We start from the raw sequence: 15373 nt of genomic DNA on the forward strand, positions 1-15373 counted from the left end.
TATGTATACGTACGTAATTTAAGGAATCGAACGCTCCTAAATAATCTGTACATCTATAGTGATAAAATGAGTATTTCAGCAACGGCAATTGTTTGTGTGGTGTCCTGTGGACATCCGGAACTATACACACTGGTCAGGTGACCTAGAGAGTGTGTGTGTGTATGTGAAAAAGAGCGGGAGTTCGAAGGGTGACGGTGTGTTGTTCGAGTTATTGACCTTAGTGGCTTCTAGGAATATTACATTGGTGACGAGGATGGTCTAAATATGAGTGAGAAGCACTATCACCATTGGATTTATCCGGACTAGCTCCGGAAGTCGCGGACAGGTGGCGTAAATGGAAGCGCGCGTTCGAATATTATGCTGAAGGAAAGGGCATGGACAATGCTCGTAAGAAGACTTCTCAACTTTTGCATTACGCCGGTATGGAAGTTCAAGACATATTCGAAGACTTTCAAGATGCTGGTCCTATCCCAGCGGAGGGTGATAACGCTTACAAGGTCGCTATTCGCGAGCTGGATTTCTACTTTCGCGTCGAGGAGAATATTCCTTACGAGCGCCATGTTTTTCGCCAGCTGTCACTGCAAGAGGGGGAGACCGCTGACCAGTTTCTGGTACGCCTAAGAAAACAAGCTAGGCATTGCAATTTCGGAACGAGTTTGAACGACAACTTGAGGAATCAGCTCACTGAGTAGTTAACGGATTTTGAGCTGAAGAGGACATTGTTGGAACACAGGAATATTACACTGGAAGAAGCCTTAGATAAAGCTCGTGCTTGGGAAGCGGCTGGGAGACAAGCAACAAACATGACTGTAAACCCAGTGGTAATGAAGGAGACACCGTCAATGCAATCAAGACAAGACAAGGACAAAGAGATGATAAACCCAGAAAGTGCTACAATTGTGGAAGAGAGGGGCATCTGCCCATTGCTAGGAGTTGTCCAGCAAAAGGAGAGAAATGTGCAAAATGTGTGAGGTATGGTCATTTTGCTTTGTGTTGTAGGGCACAGAGTGGTAATTATGCAACTGGAGGTAAACCAAATCAGCGAAGCAGAGATTCTGATAGACGCCAGTCTGACAATACTAACTTCGTGGGCGATCAGAACGCAACTGACAGCGAGAACTGTGCTTTTCCATTTGCAGTTACAGAGAATCAAGGAAAAACATGCAATGCAACCTGTCTCAAAGAATCAGTGCTGGAATTGAATATTAATGGCATTACAACAAGAGTACTGATTGATTCAGGGTCAGTAAGTAACCTCATAGGAATGGAAGAATATGAAGAGCTTAAGGCCCAAGGCCTTAACGCGAAGATGGAGGATTGCCACAAGCTGTTGTATGCGTATGGCAAGAGAGAGTTGGAAGTGATTGGCCACGTTAAAGTTGAGATCCCGGTAGGTGATAAGAGGATAGGTTCGCACTTGGTAGTCACTAAGAGTGGAAGGTGTCTGCTGGGCCACGAAACCTCACATGCTCTGGGTCTGCTTCGTATTAGTTCGAGCGTCAGCAGTGAGTTTCTGGAGTGCAATGTCGTTCGCGAGAACGTAGCCCTAGTTATTCAGGCTAAGTATCCAACAGTGTTTGTTGGCGTCGGCAAGCTGAAAGACTACAAACTGAAACTACACGTCGACTCAAAGGTGACACAAGTAGCTCAGAAACCAAGGCGTGTCCATTTGCACGGGGAGAGAAAGTAACTGCGAAAGTTGAAGACCTCATTGCTAAGGATATAGTGGAGCGAGTAAATAGGCCGACGTCATAGGTTAGTCCTGTGGTGATTGCGCCAAAGGCATCAGGGGATATCCGGTTGTGCGTAGATATGAGGAAGGCAAATGCAGCTATCATTCGTGAAAGGATACCCATCCCGACGGTGGACGAGGTGTTGGGAAATCTCAATGGCAGTGCAGTGTTTTCAAAATTGGATCTTTGTCTGGGATTCTATCAGATTGAACTAGATGAGGACTCCAGAGATATAACCACATTTGCCACACATGATGGGTTATTCAGATAGGAGAGACTGAGTTTCGGAGTAAACTCAGCACCTGAGAAGCATCAACAGATAATAAGACAAGTGGTCTCTGATATTGGTGGGATTCAGAACATTGCCGATGACTTGATAGTGCGTGGCAAGAATAATGAGAAGTATGACAGGCATCTTCATAAAGTCTTGCCGCGATTAGAAGAATCTCACCCTCAACCCTCAGAAGTGTCAATAGCCCTTATCGCATTTACGCCCACTGTACGAGAGCTCAGCGGACTTTGAAGTTTCGAAACGAGGCTCTCGGGTCACACAGGTAAAACTTTCAAGTAAAATCGAAGCAAACGGCTACGTTTGGAGGCATTTTTATGTATTTTCTTAAGGATACAGCATGTTCTCGTCATGGTTAGACATTTTAATGCGTGCGGGTGCAACAGTCTATTCAGTGAATCGGCAACTGACGAGATTCACAAGATTAGGATCGAAACCGCGGTCTTGCCAAAGAAGTTCAACTATCAAACTAGAGGCGAACAAAACGCACATAATAAACCTCTCAAATAAAGAACTTACAAACGACCAGATTAATTTACTGGCAAAAGGGCTCAAATTCATTTCAACACCCGCTACAAAACAAAAACAGGTCAGACAACAGCTATTGTGTTACTTTGATCAGTTCGCAAGGAGAATACGTCTGATTTACATGCTCCGAGGGGAGGACAAAAATACCCATCCCTGCCACGTCAAATCTACATGGATACCACCAACACAAAAATCAGTAGCCCTTGAAAGCTATTTAGAAGAGGTTAAAAAGTGACCTTTCAGAAATTACAAAGCGAAAAGATAATTTGCTCCTGGCCGAACACAAGGCGCTGAGGGCCTTGAAACGTGACTCTGAGTTAAACCTTCAAAAGGCCGACAAAGGAAAAACAACCGTAGTCATGAACGAACGCGACAAAATTTTGCCGTTCCTTTCCAAAATGACAGCCATTCTTTCAATCTTCCTTTCGTGATGCAAGGACTAAGAATTCTAACCTTTTCCTCGGCAGAAAAATAGGCAGATTCCAGAGTTATATGGTCAGACATGGAGCGTTTCTGGTGTTTCTCGAGAAACGTTGACCCGATAGCCTCGTCCTGAAACTGTAACTCCGCGGACCCTTTGCATCGCAGACACAAATGCGATAAGGGCTATTCAGGATGGACAAAGTAGTCTTCATGGGACTTCTAGTTTCAAAGTACGGTATCGGTCCAACCGAAGAGAAAGTCCGTGCTGTACTTGAACCGAGCCGCCCAACCACACCAACAGAGGTTAGGAGCTTCCTGGGGATGGTCGGCTTCAGTGCACATTTTATTCCCAAGTTTGCCACCATTGCAGAACCTCTACGAGCGATCTCTAGGTAGGGAGTACCCTTTGTATGGGACAGTGAGCAAGAAACGTCATTTCAGGAACTGAAACAGCAGTTAGCCAAGGCACTTGTTCTGGCACACTTTGACAAAGAGGCACATACTCGAGTGATAGCTGATGCAAGTCCGGTGGGGATAGGTGCAGTGCTAGTCCAGGAGAAGAACGGTGTGGGCAGAGCCAGCAGGAGCCTTAGCAGCGTAGAAAGGAGATACAGTCAGACAGAAAAAGAAGCGCTCGCACTAGTGTGGACGTGCGAATGGTTCAACCAATACTTGTACGGCTTGCAGACTTTTGACTTGGTAACAAATCATGAGGCTTTGAAGGTGATTTACTCTAGAGGATCCAAGCCATCAGCACGCATTGAAGGCTGGGTGTTGCGGTTGCAACCATATAGTTACAAGGTATGCTGCGTCGCATCACGAGATAATATTGCTGAGAAATGTCGTTATGATAATGAACATGTTCGGATGGTTGCTTTTAAAGCAGTCCCCGTAGCCGTTAAGATCCAGAAGATAGAGAGTGCCTCTGCAGAGGATGAAGAGTTACAAGCAGTGTATAATTGCCTTGTTAGTGGAAATTGGGAGAAGGGCCCACGGTCATTTTTGATGGTGCGCAACTAATTGACGTTCATTGGTTAAGTTATACTACGTGGAACACCAATTGTGATACCCAAAGTGCTCAGATTAAAGGTTTTGGAACTCGCGCACGAAGGTCACCAGGGAATCGCCAAAATGAAGGAGAGACTCAGGTCTAAAGTGTGGTGGCCAGGAGTTAATAAGGCTGTGGAACGGAAGTGCCGGGAATGTTACGGGTGCCAACTGGTCACAAAGGAGACAATCAGTTTATGTCAGAGTTTATGAACTGAGAAAAAGGAAGATGTGGTGTCCTGTGGACATCCGGGGCTATACACAGTGGTCAGGTGACCGAGAGAGTATGCGTGTATGTGAAAAAGAGTGGTAGTTCGAAGGGTGACGGCGTGTTGTTCGAGTTATTGATCTTAGTGGCTTCTAGGAATATTACAGTTTGTTTGTTTATGGGTGTGAATGTGTGCTGTTGGTATGATAATCAAGTTCATTCAATTATTGATAGTTAACTATCAGATATGATAACAAGAGAGCTGAATTGTCGCGTGTAAGCCTATTTAACGGATATATACCACGTTTAAAGGGGAAGGAATTCATAGTCATTTAAAGGGTTTGGTGTTTAACTCGTTAAATATTGTGGTAATGAAAACTTACACTATTCATTTACACAGATAGTTACCTTCCTCCTGGTTGTTTGTTTTTCTGTTTTTTGTTTGTTTGTTTGTTTTACTTGTTTGTGTGTGTGTGTGTGTGTGTGTGTGTGTGTGTGTGTGTGTGTGTGTGTTGTTGGAGTGATAATCAAGTTCATTCAATTTAAAAAATACCCATAATAATTAAGTAGAGCCTTAATTGTGGTACTTGTAACGTTATGTTAAATAAAGATTTCTATGATTTATTACCACAAATAGTTACCTCCATGTCTTCTTCTCCACGCTGAAAATAAGAAAGAAAAAAAATTAAGAATTACGATCGAGTATGAATCAAAGGCTCTGTGAGCCAACTCGTGAATTGGATAAGCCAATGTAATTTACATGTCGTTAATAGAAATTGATGCTTGATTTCCATACCGCTAAGGTATGAATCGTTCTAAGAAGTGTTGAACTCGGGTAAATGAGCGTTTTGAGAATTCTAATGTGAAATTAAATTAAGCCTCAGACAGAAAATATGGTCTGAGTAGGAGTTAGTGTAAGGTAATCACTGTTCCAAGATCATACCGTAAAGGTTTGGGGAACGAAAGTTCAAAATAGTGTTGTTTTGTTTATCGAAAAACTATTGTTGCAATGTTCAGCTAGGCATTTACTTGCGATATAAGCATAGGGATAAGCATATAAAAGCTAATATGCTCTGATGAGACACTCTGACATAAGGATAAGCATATATGCATAAGGTTGCGTTCTTTTTATGCCTATGCTGTCTAGTCACTCACGCCGTAGATGGCCTTTTGTTACTGCCACAATCATAGTAACTTTCCCTCTTACGAAGGAGTGGTTGGATCAAATCTTCAGCGCGAAGGTAAATTTTTCGTTTTGCCTAACCACCCGTAACTGCCTTAACCGCGCGATTAGCTCGCGCGAGAACGCTTTTCCTCCTACCTCCCCTACTAAGCAGAATTTTCTCCTCAAATTTCTTTTATAGTTTGGAATCAATAAACCAATCAGAATCGGTCGTTTGCATATATATTTTGATGGCTTTAGGGGGTACTAAAGGGGCATCATTCTGTGCGTCCATACTATTTGATCAAATTTGAAAATATGGCGTCCGCGCGGCCGACCCTCAAAATTTTCCAGTCAGATTTTTCGTTCCTTTGCGATCGAGTTAGACCTTGTCGAACTCAGAATATAAAGTAGCAATGCTACAGAATACTCTCCATGGAAAATAATGGATATCAAGGTCTTAAAGGTGACAGAATAAGCTCTCGAGTCAACGACAGTACGATTCTCTCTTAAGCCATGCGAATTGTGGACGTAAATTGGAAACCGAACTTTCGGATTTCAAGCAGGGCCTAGCGACAATTTGACGATTCCATGGCCCCGTGAATATTATGTACGCGTAACAATGTGTTCAAAAAGTATAGTTTGATAGAAGATCTTCGTAGTTTTTCAGAATTTTCAACATAACGCTACGCAATTTTCTGGCCATGAAGTCAAGTGAACAACAACCTAAGCATGATGAATTTTACCGCGAGGGCTTTGTACACGTAAGAAATTCGTACGTTTTTCACTTATAACAGCAAATCAAGAAATGAATAAAACTGTCGTCTCGAAATATTTTTTGGTCAATTTAGTCTCGCATCCTACTGACAGATTCCATAAAACTTGAGATCTCTTCGCTCAGGGACACATTTTCATAGTCCTTTTGAAATATGACCTGCGTGCCTATTTCCACACATACGCAACCTATCGCTTAACTTTCTTTCTTTGTCTTCGCTTTTCTTTTTCGGACACAATAATCATTTTCCTACAGATATACACTCAAAAATAGAAGCTTTGACGCCATAAATGAAATATATGCTGCAAGAGACAAAAGCGTAATCGGAGATTGGTCAAACTTTAATTCACGGATGAAAAATGTATAATTTGAACTATTTTAAGATTATCATTGGCTTCTTTTTCAACCCCAGCATTATTCTTAGCAACAAAGGTCGCATTCGTTTGTTTATTACTCGCTAAAAACTATCAAATACACTCAAAAGCCTCAAAGCGAAGAAAAGTTTTATAGGAGTCGACCAATCAAGTGAGCGGACGAGTGCCAATCTTCACATCATATCTACAACTCGCGCATGTGCACAATTTACAAGATGAAAGGATCTGAGGGATTCAAGTCGCTGCGCGTATTTTAATTCGCTAACACTTGAATGCGTCATCTCACGTATAATGGACTGAAAAACCAAAGTTTAAATAACAAAACGTTTGTAGAGAAAATAAATAGATTTCAAATTCCTGACTGCATATCACACACAGGAAAGACACTCATAACAGAATATAGGTTGTGCATAAGGACGATATGCATACAATAGTTATAGTAAGAGAGCGGTTTGTGGGTTGAGTCACTTATTCCATATCATACCTCCATTATCATAAGTCACTAAGCGCATAAAATTTTGAATAGTCTATAATAATAGAATTACAGACGGAATAGTTGTTAGAAGTAACTAAAATGATTAGTAAGTAAGCCGTAAATATACGCTCCACCTGTATTTCAGCTGAATTCGAATTTTATCTTATTTCATTCAGCTAAGCCTCATGCCATTCTCATGACAAGGGACACAGTTTTATTTTAGACCCGTACATAACTGTTTTGTTAGGAGTTGTATTAATTAATATTTCTGATGCTGTCGCGCAACATACCCTGCAGGTGATAGAGGAGTACTCTATTTGCAAGCAATAAAAGAAGGAAATTTCCTTGGAATCCCTTTCACAATGGGCTGCACCTTGACATCATATCAGTTAAGGTGCGGTTATCAACAACGCAAGCCCCAAACATGCATTGACGCAAGGGTTAAATTTTGGTCAAGAACAAAAATGAAATTGCGGAGAATAATAGTTGTAACTTAATAGTTGTAACTTATTCTTTGCATTACTTTTGCACAGTACTGTATGATGTAATAGGATCAAACTAAAATAGTTATGTTGTAAACTTCTAGTATGTTCTGGAAAAGCTTTGTAAATAAATATAAGAACCTGGTCGCGTAGTTGGAGTAGTTGCTGTTGTCGGGAGTGATGACCGACTGTTTGGAAAGCTATACCAAGAGAGAGGACTGCGTAAAAGATCATAAATTTCAAGGAACTTTGGAGAAAACTGTAAGTAAGATATAAATCATCTTAATCCCCTACTGATTTTGCTGAGAATATACTCCTGCATGATAAAACCTGAATGATTACTTATGTTAGCAAAGAAGAAGGATTTTGGAAATAGCTCAGTTTTCCCTTTTGTTGTATCTCTCAAAGAAATGAAGGTTTGCCATAAATTAATCATGACATCTCTTGAAGTGGATAATCGCTGTAAATTTCAAAGAAGCCCTATGTTTTTATTTTAACATTTGCGTTGTTAAATAGCCTTGACTCCCAATATATTTGCTTGATTAAGCCTGAAGAAGAGTTTTTTATCATGCACTTGTTGCACTCGTCTTCTGGGTGTAGGCCATGGATTGATTTCGAGTTCTTTTTTCAAACACGATCGGCCGTCGATCGATCAACGACTTTTAAAAGGTTTTGCGATCGGCCCTCCATCGGTCAACGGACTTTGTTTGACTTTGTTGCCTCGCGAGTGAACAAGTGAATAATTATAACGCTTTTTCATGGTAATCAAACAGATATCTTGGGAGTCAATAGCTATTTAACTACGGAACGTTAAATAGAAATGTTTTACAGCAGGTTTATACTCTACTGGGTAAAAGCCTTGCATGGTTTTCAAAGTCTTTTTAAACACGATCAGCCTTCAGGGAAACGAGAGACTGGAGAAAGTGAAACCAGCGCTTTCATTGTTTTCGAGTAGTTAGAATCTCTGATTAAAAATACCAGGGCATTCAAATAAGCGTAGCTACCTTTAAGTGCACATGGGAGGTTGACTCACCCTTGGGGTACAAGGTCTTAGCATATAATAGTTCTGCTGTACAACTTTAACATTTTTCCCATTGGGGAAATAAATCGCCAAGACGTTCCAGATATTTTCCAAGCGTTAGATAAGATAAGGCTTTCAAAACATCAGTTAAAATGGAACAGTTTACTAGTTTGCGGCACTAGGTCGAAATCAGTGTATTATATTGTAGGTGGCGCATGCATTCAGTTGAGATTTCTCTCCCACTAGACATTATCACAAGCCAAGCAGCTCAACAGAACAAAGGCTCGAGTACATGCATGAAATTTGCATGACATATTAGATCCTAAGAGTGCAAAAACGAAAATATTTCACATACTCGCTGCGGGAAAGAAAAAATATCTTTAAAAACTACACAGTGTTTTTTTTTTCCTTCACGGGTAAAATAAACCATTGCAGTCTTAAGGAAAACAATTTTTTACCTACGATAAAAAAAAAAAAAAAAAAAAAAAAAAAATTACTGATATATCGCTACTCCCCACAAATGCGGATCATATGTATTTTCTCAGTTAAAGGTAAGACTCTAAGCCAGCAAAAGAAAACTTTGAAACTAATAAAAGAAACACTGTTCTGTAATCACAGCCTACCTTTGTGTATCTCTGAGAAGTTAACTGCCATTCCTCTCCTATTTTATGAATGATCAATATTAAACTTACAAGAGCGAATAAAGGGAGAAAAAGAAGATAACAGATTTTTGCTCTTATTGTCTCTCTCAAGTAATTGGAGTTGCTTTCAACTCAACACATTAAATACACGACTCGATGGAAGGTCAAGAGCTCTTGTATGGCCATTAAAACATTAATTTCTCTCTGAAGTGAGACACAACAACAATTGTGGCAAAAACGAATGAATACAACGTGAAAGCAAAGCGCTAATTAATACGTTCGAAATAGTTTCCACTACTCGAAGATTACTTTCTGCTGAGCACTAAAGAACGCGGTCTGAAAGGGATCTAGAATCAAAGATTAAATCCGAAATATAATCTGAAATTAGACTTCTTGGCTGGATCCGTCTGCATGGGCGGTTGGCACATTATGCCATAGTGGCGCAACCGTTAGCAATGGCAAAAAATAAACTTTTCTGTGTTTCACAATGAAAACAATTAAGCGCCAAAGCGCTCAAGAGATTTGCAACTGTAGGTTTAAAGTCAGGCCTTTGATAGATCAGTTAAATGGAACAGCTCAGTTGTTTGCAGTATTTAATCGAAATCAGTTTTATCTAAGATGCGCTTTCAGTCAGCAAAATGTAAACGCACGTCCGGGATTGTGACTGCACTATGATTTGTGCTTATTACTTGTCGCGTCTACGCTTGCTTTTATAATCCCTACGGGGTCTAAATACTTCGAAAAAAAAATTGTTGTCTTCCTTGCCGCTGAATCATGAATTATTCCTTTCCCACTAAATGCACGATTAGTACTTTAATTGAAAAAAATAAACAACAAGAAGGCATTACTCACGTAAAATATTCGTAAGAAATACTTTTAAGTTTAAAAAAATTCCATAGAGATTGTATAGAGTGTATCGGATGCAACTTCTTTTAAAAGTTAAACTATTTCAAATTACTATGCGCATGTCACAGATAGGAAAGAGTGAAGGATTGATGGGGAGAGGGGGCTCACTTACAATTCAATTTTCTTATTATTTGCCGTGTAGAAAAGGTACAAAAGGGGGCCTGGGAACAGCATCATATTGTTCCTTGAGCCGCTAGACACTGTGAAAGTAAGCTCAAGCAAAAACAGTTTTAGTCACATGTGTAGACTCCACGTTTAATTTCGTTTTTCTTCAGAGTTCCACAGCGTCGTAAATGAGCCTCTCTACCTATGTCGCTCCACGTCGCTTCAAAATTCTCTGAATCTTTTGCAAAAACCCTTCGCGAACTTTACAAACAAACTTAGAAACCAACTTTTCGAAAACTAGAGTTCCAAAGTACTTATTCATAAAAAAAGAAACGAAAAAGGTCACGTGCAAGTGAACTTGCTGGAACTCGCATTGCTGGAATTCACGTGCTACGTTCTTAAAATATTTTAGTGGGCAAACACAAATAAGACACGACAGCGGCCTCGCAAACGTCAAGGCCAGTTGACACGTTTACAAATCAGGATAAGTGTCTGTCCTAGCCATCCAATAAACACAATTTAACAACGGGGCGGTGTGGCTCCGTGCTAGAGGTCTTCACCTTGGCAGATCGCACTCTTGAATCTCGTCCTACAAAGACCTCAGTCACACGATCCAAATTCCACTTGTTACGGGGAACATTCTCTTCCACGATGAGCACCAGATCTCCAGCTCTAACATTTCGTTGATCCTTGAGCTACTTTTCTCTTTCAGTCAAGGTCGGCAAATATTCGCTGATCCATCTTTTCCAAAAGATGTCGGTTAGGTATTGGACCTTTCTCCACTGCTTCCTTCCAAAATGGTCTTCCTTGACAAAAGCCCCTAGAGGCAATCCGGTCACCTTCCTTTGCAGCAACAAGTGGTTGGGGGTCAATGCTTCCAAATCGGCAGGGTCGTCCGAGGCTGCTACAATCGGGCGGTTGTTCATGATGAATTCCACTTCGGTGAACAAAGTTCGCAGCGCGAATTCACCTAGCAATCTATCTCCCACGATAGCCTTCAAGTGCTTCTTCGCACTCTGCACCAGCCTTTCCCAGACTCCGGACCTGTACGCCGCCGGAGGAGGGTGGAAAGTCCACTTGACTCCTTTCTGCTGCAATTCTTGGTAGATCTTAATGTTGTTCCAGCCTTTGATTGCATCTCGCAATTCACGTTCCTCCCCAACAAAGTTGGTCCCTCTGTCCGATCTGATTTCCTCGGGGGGTCCCCTTCGGATGACAAACTGGCGCCATAATGAAATCGTCAGTCTCCAATGACGGCGCTAGCTCCAAGAAAACGGCTCGCGTTGTTAAACAAGTAAACAAGCATCCCCAGCGTTTTGCTGAACTGCAGCCCCATTTAACCATTAGTGGCCCGAAGAAATCGACGCCGGAGAACGTGAAGGGTGGTTTGTACGGTTCTAATCTCTCTTTAGGCAAGGGGGCCATGATCTGCTTCATTGGTCTCTCATTCAACCGGCGACACTTGAAGTAATTTCTAATGATGCTCTTGGCCAATCCTCTGCCTCCGAGTATCCAGAACATTTTCCTCGTCTGCGCCAGGGTCTGCTCCTTACCAGCATGGGCGAAACGTAAGTGACAGCAGCGAACAATCAGCTGACTAACGTTGTGTTTCTTTGGGAGATGATTGGGTGCTTTTCGTTGTAAGACAGTACAACTGCTTCCTCCGGCCGGCCTCCAACACGAAGAACCCCCTCCGCCAGCACCGGTTTCAACTTCAAAAGCCTGCTGGAGCTCTTTACTTTCTTATTTGCCTTGAGATCTCTCAGTTCTTCAGCGAAACTTTGAGCCTGGACTAACCTCATGATTAGCAGGGTTGCTTCTTGTAGCTCCTCTGTGGTTAATGCTTGTACACTCGAAGAAGTTTTCCGGTTCCTTAGCCAATGGCAAAAGCGCAATAGCCAAGCGACGCAACGTTGCAACTTCAACCACGAGCTATAGTAAGTCATTATCTTGTAAACAGGCCGGTCGCTCGTGCATAGAGCTTCTGGGTCGAGTCCAGCGTCAGGATTTTCAGTCTTGATTGAATGAACTTGCACTTCATTCCGAACTTCTGGATCGTTTTGTAAGACCTCGCCAATCTCGGCTTCAGGCCAGTTCTCTTCTGATTCCCACAGATACTCTGGTCCCTTCCACCAACGACACTGATCAATCAATTTCTGGGGCTTCAAACCACGGGAAGCGTCGTCTGCTGGATACAATTTTCCTGGGCAGTGTCTCCATTGGTCTGGGCTGGTTATCTCACGAATCTCAGCAATTCTGTTGGCTATGTAGGTGAGAAAACGTTTGCTTTCATTTTTGATGTACTGCAAGGTAGTTTGAGAGTCGGTCCAGAACACCACTCTGTCAATCCTGTAGGTTAACTCCTCTCGACAAACTTGATAAATCCTGGCAGAAAGCGTCGCAGCCTGCAGCTCTAGTCTTGGGATTGAAATCGGCCTCACCGACATCGCCTTTGACTTGCCAATCAGGAAGGAGCACTGAATAGAACCATCTTCATAGACAAACCGCAGATAGGAGCACATGCCATATCCCTTATCTGACGCATCTGAGAACTGGAGAAGAGAAATTTCTTTGACCTCTCCGCGTCGCTGGAGATGGCATCTCGGAATCCGTACTTGCGTCAAAGCGGATAGCTCAGACTTCCATGGCTCTCAATGAGCAAGCTCACTCTCTGGGATAGGATCATCCCATGCTAACTGTAATTTCCAGAGTAGCTGCATAATTTTCTTTGCTTCCAACACAGCTGGGCAGACAAAACCCATAGGATCGTAAAGGGAGTTAATAGCTGACAGGATCCCTCGTTTAGTGGCCTGTTTGTCGGGTTTGAAGACCTCAAATTGGAAGACATCTTTCTCGACGTTCCACAAAACGCCCAGCGCCCGATCAATAGGCAGCTCGTCCAAGTCCAGGTTTACAGTCGGCCGCGCCCGTTTATCCTCGGCTATCCTCGCTAACACTTCTCGGCTATTGCTCGTCCACTTAGTCAGACGAAATCCGCCCTTCTCCAGTAGGGCCATCAATTCGTGTGCCAGTGAAATCGCTTTGCTGGGTGTTTCTACCGCCTTCAACAGATCGTCAACGTAAAAATCCTCTTGGACGGACTTAATAGCTTCTTCACTAAAGATCTTCTTGTTATCCTTAGCGGTTCTTTTGAGGCAGTAGTTTGCGCAGCTTGGAGAATCTTTCGCGCCAAAAATGTGAGAGACCACCTGGTACTCCTCTGGGGGAGGGGGGGGGGTACGAAAGTCAGCGTCTTCCCGCCATAAAAACCGGAGGGCGTCGGCATCCTCGGCAGGTACTTTCACCTGAAGGAACATAGATTGTATGTCTGCTGCAAGTACGATGCGCTCTTGTCTGAACCTCAGCAACACGCCAAGCAAACTGTTTGTTAAATCTGGTCCTCGATTTAGCTGATTGTTAAGAGAAACTCCATCATGTAATGCCGCGGCATCAAATACCACACGAATTTTTCCCGGTTTGTGTGGGTGGAAGACACCATGGTGTGGTAAATACCACGTCCTGGGGCTCCGAGCCGCAGCCTCGTCTTTCGTCAACTTTCTTGCATATCCTTTTGACAAGAGGTCATCCATAAAGTTCCGGTACTTACAGCACAACTGCTCATCTGCGCATAGCCGTCTTCTCAGGAAACGAAGTCTAGCTACAGCCGTCATTCTGTTATTTGGCAACCAAGGACTCTCGTGCTTCCACAGCGTTCCGAACTCGTAGTGGCCATCTACTAGGCGAGCGGAACTATTAAGCTTGCTTAAGGCTTCTCGATCCTGGACTGACATCCCTTTCCTACCACTGATGATCGAATCAATGTTCTCCAAACCAAGAAACTGACTCATTTGCTGGTCTAACGTCTCGTTGCCGTACCTCAGAAAGTTTACGTTTGCTTTGTTAAATTGGCCTCTAATGTTGCCATTAAGTGGACCCATAATAGCCTACCCAAATAGAGTACGAACCGCATATGGTTCTCCCACTCCTCCAACGCGAACTTCCTCGTGTATGTGAGCTTCAGGGACATTTGCTCCTATTAGCAGCGTGACTTCTCCTCCACAAATCTCTGGAGGCGGTATATCATTTAAGTGTTCCCACTTCGTCAAGTCCTGCGGCCTAGACATGTTCACATGGAGGTGTTCGACAACCTTGACATCCTTAATCTCAATTCGATGGCCCTCTGGACCTTCCATCGATAAAAGAGCCAGGTCTACTCTTCCCACACGTACTGTTGACTCCCCAGTCAAGGTACAAACTGCCAAGGACTCGAAATTCTTCACCCTCAACCTCAGCTTGTCGGCGGTAGATTGTCGCTTCCCGTGTCAAGCAATGCCCACCTGCTCACTAAGTTCCCATTCTCTTCTTCCACTCTTAAAGGGACCACTTGCAGAGCAATCTTCTGCGAGGTGAATGCTGTCGGACTGCACGTCTTGTAGGAGGCGAACTTGGCAAAATGTACCGTACTACTTGTTGGGGGTTCACTTTCACCACCATTTGCCGTAATTACGTTCGCAGATACTCTAACCTGGTCCGGGTTTTGACCAGAAGAGGATGCCCTACCATCGCCTATCATCGTGTTAGCAGTTACTTCGTCTTGGTCTTGGCTTTGGCAGGGGGTTTCAACACAGTCCAACGCAGCGTTATGCAAGAGGAAGTGATGTTTCTGTGGGCATAGGTTGCACTTCGATTTAGCAAGGCATTGGGAGAGGAAATGTCCCCTCCTCAGGCAGTTAAAACAAAGACCTCTACCTCGAACAAAGATTCGTCGCTGTCTTACAGTCATGTTCTTAAATTTATCGCATTCGGCCAACTTGTGGGATGCCCCACAGTTTATACATTTAACTGGATGGCCTGTACCTCGTGGACCATTCCGGCCAGGCAGAGAAAGCTGCGTTGCTAGCGTAGTCACTCTACCGTCAGTTCTGCTGGAAGGGGGCACTCTCGAATTTCTCTTGGCAGATACATTAGCGGCTCTGCTTGTTTCGCCAATTCGTCCGAAGATTGGATCATTTACAGCATCTGCGCGTTTCTCTATGAACTCCACCAGGTCTTTAAAGCTTGGCAACATCCCTCGCTCGCGGATCCGTTGCACTTTATCTCTCCATCTATCCTGCTGGACAGTAGGCACGTTGCTGCACATTTTCCCCAGGTTAGAGAGGTTCATTTCTGACAGGGCGTTCATTTCTTTTAGGGTCTCGTACAAG

At 43.1% G+C, this 15373-nt stretch overlaps 1 long non-coding RNA gene across 5 annotated transcripts in view; it reads right to left on the reverse strand.

Annotated features, from left to right (window-relative positions):
- The window catches only part of LOC148718510 (uncharacterized), a 122196-nt gene that overhangs the window by 63529 nt on the left and 43294 nt on the right, over positions 1-15373 (reverse strand). For 3 of the 5 annotated variants that reach the window (XR_015993707.1, XR_015993711.1, XR_015993710.1), the window contains exon 7: positions 4870-4890. The exons of the other annotated variants lie outside the window; for them this stretch is intronic. This is a non-coding gene — a long non-coding RNA (uncharacterized LOC148718510). The remainder of the gene's footprint in view (positions 1-4869; positions 4891-15373) is intronic. 5 annotated transcript variants of the gene reach the window in all.

Source organism: Stylophora pistillata, chromosome 12 (assembly GCF_964205215.1).
Source record: "Stylophora pistillata chromosome 12, jaStyPist1.2, whole genome shotgun sequence".
Lineage (NCBI taxonomy): Eukaryota > Metazoa > Cnidaria > Anthozoa > Scleractinia > Pocilloporidae > Stylophora > Stylophora pistillata.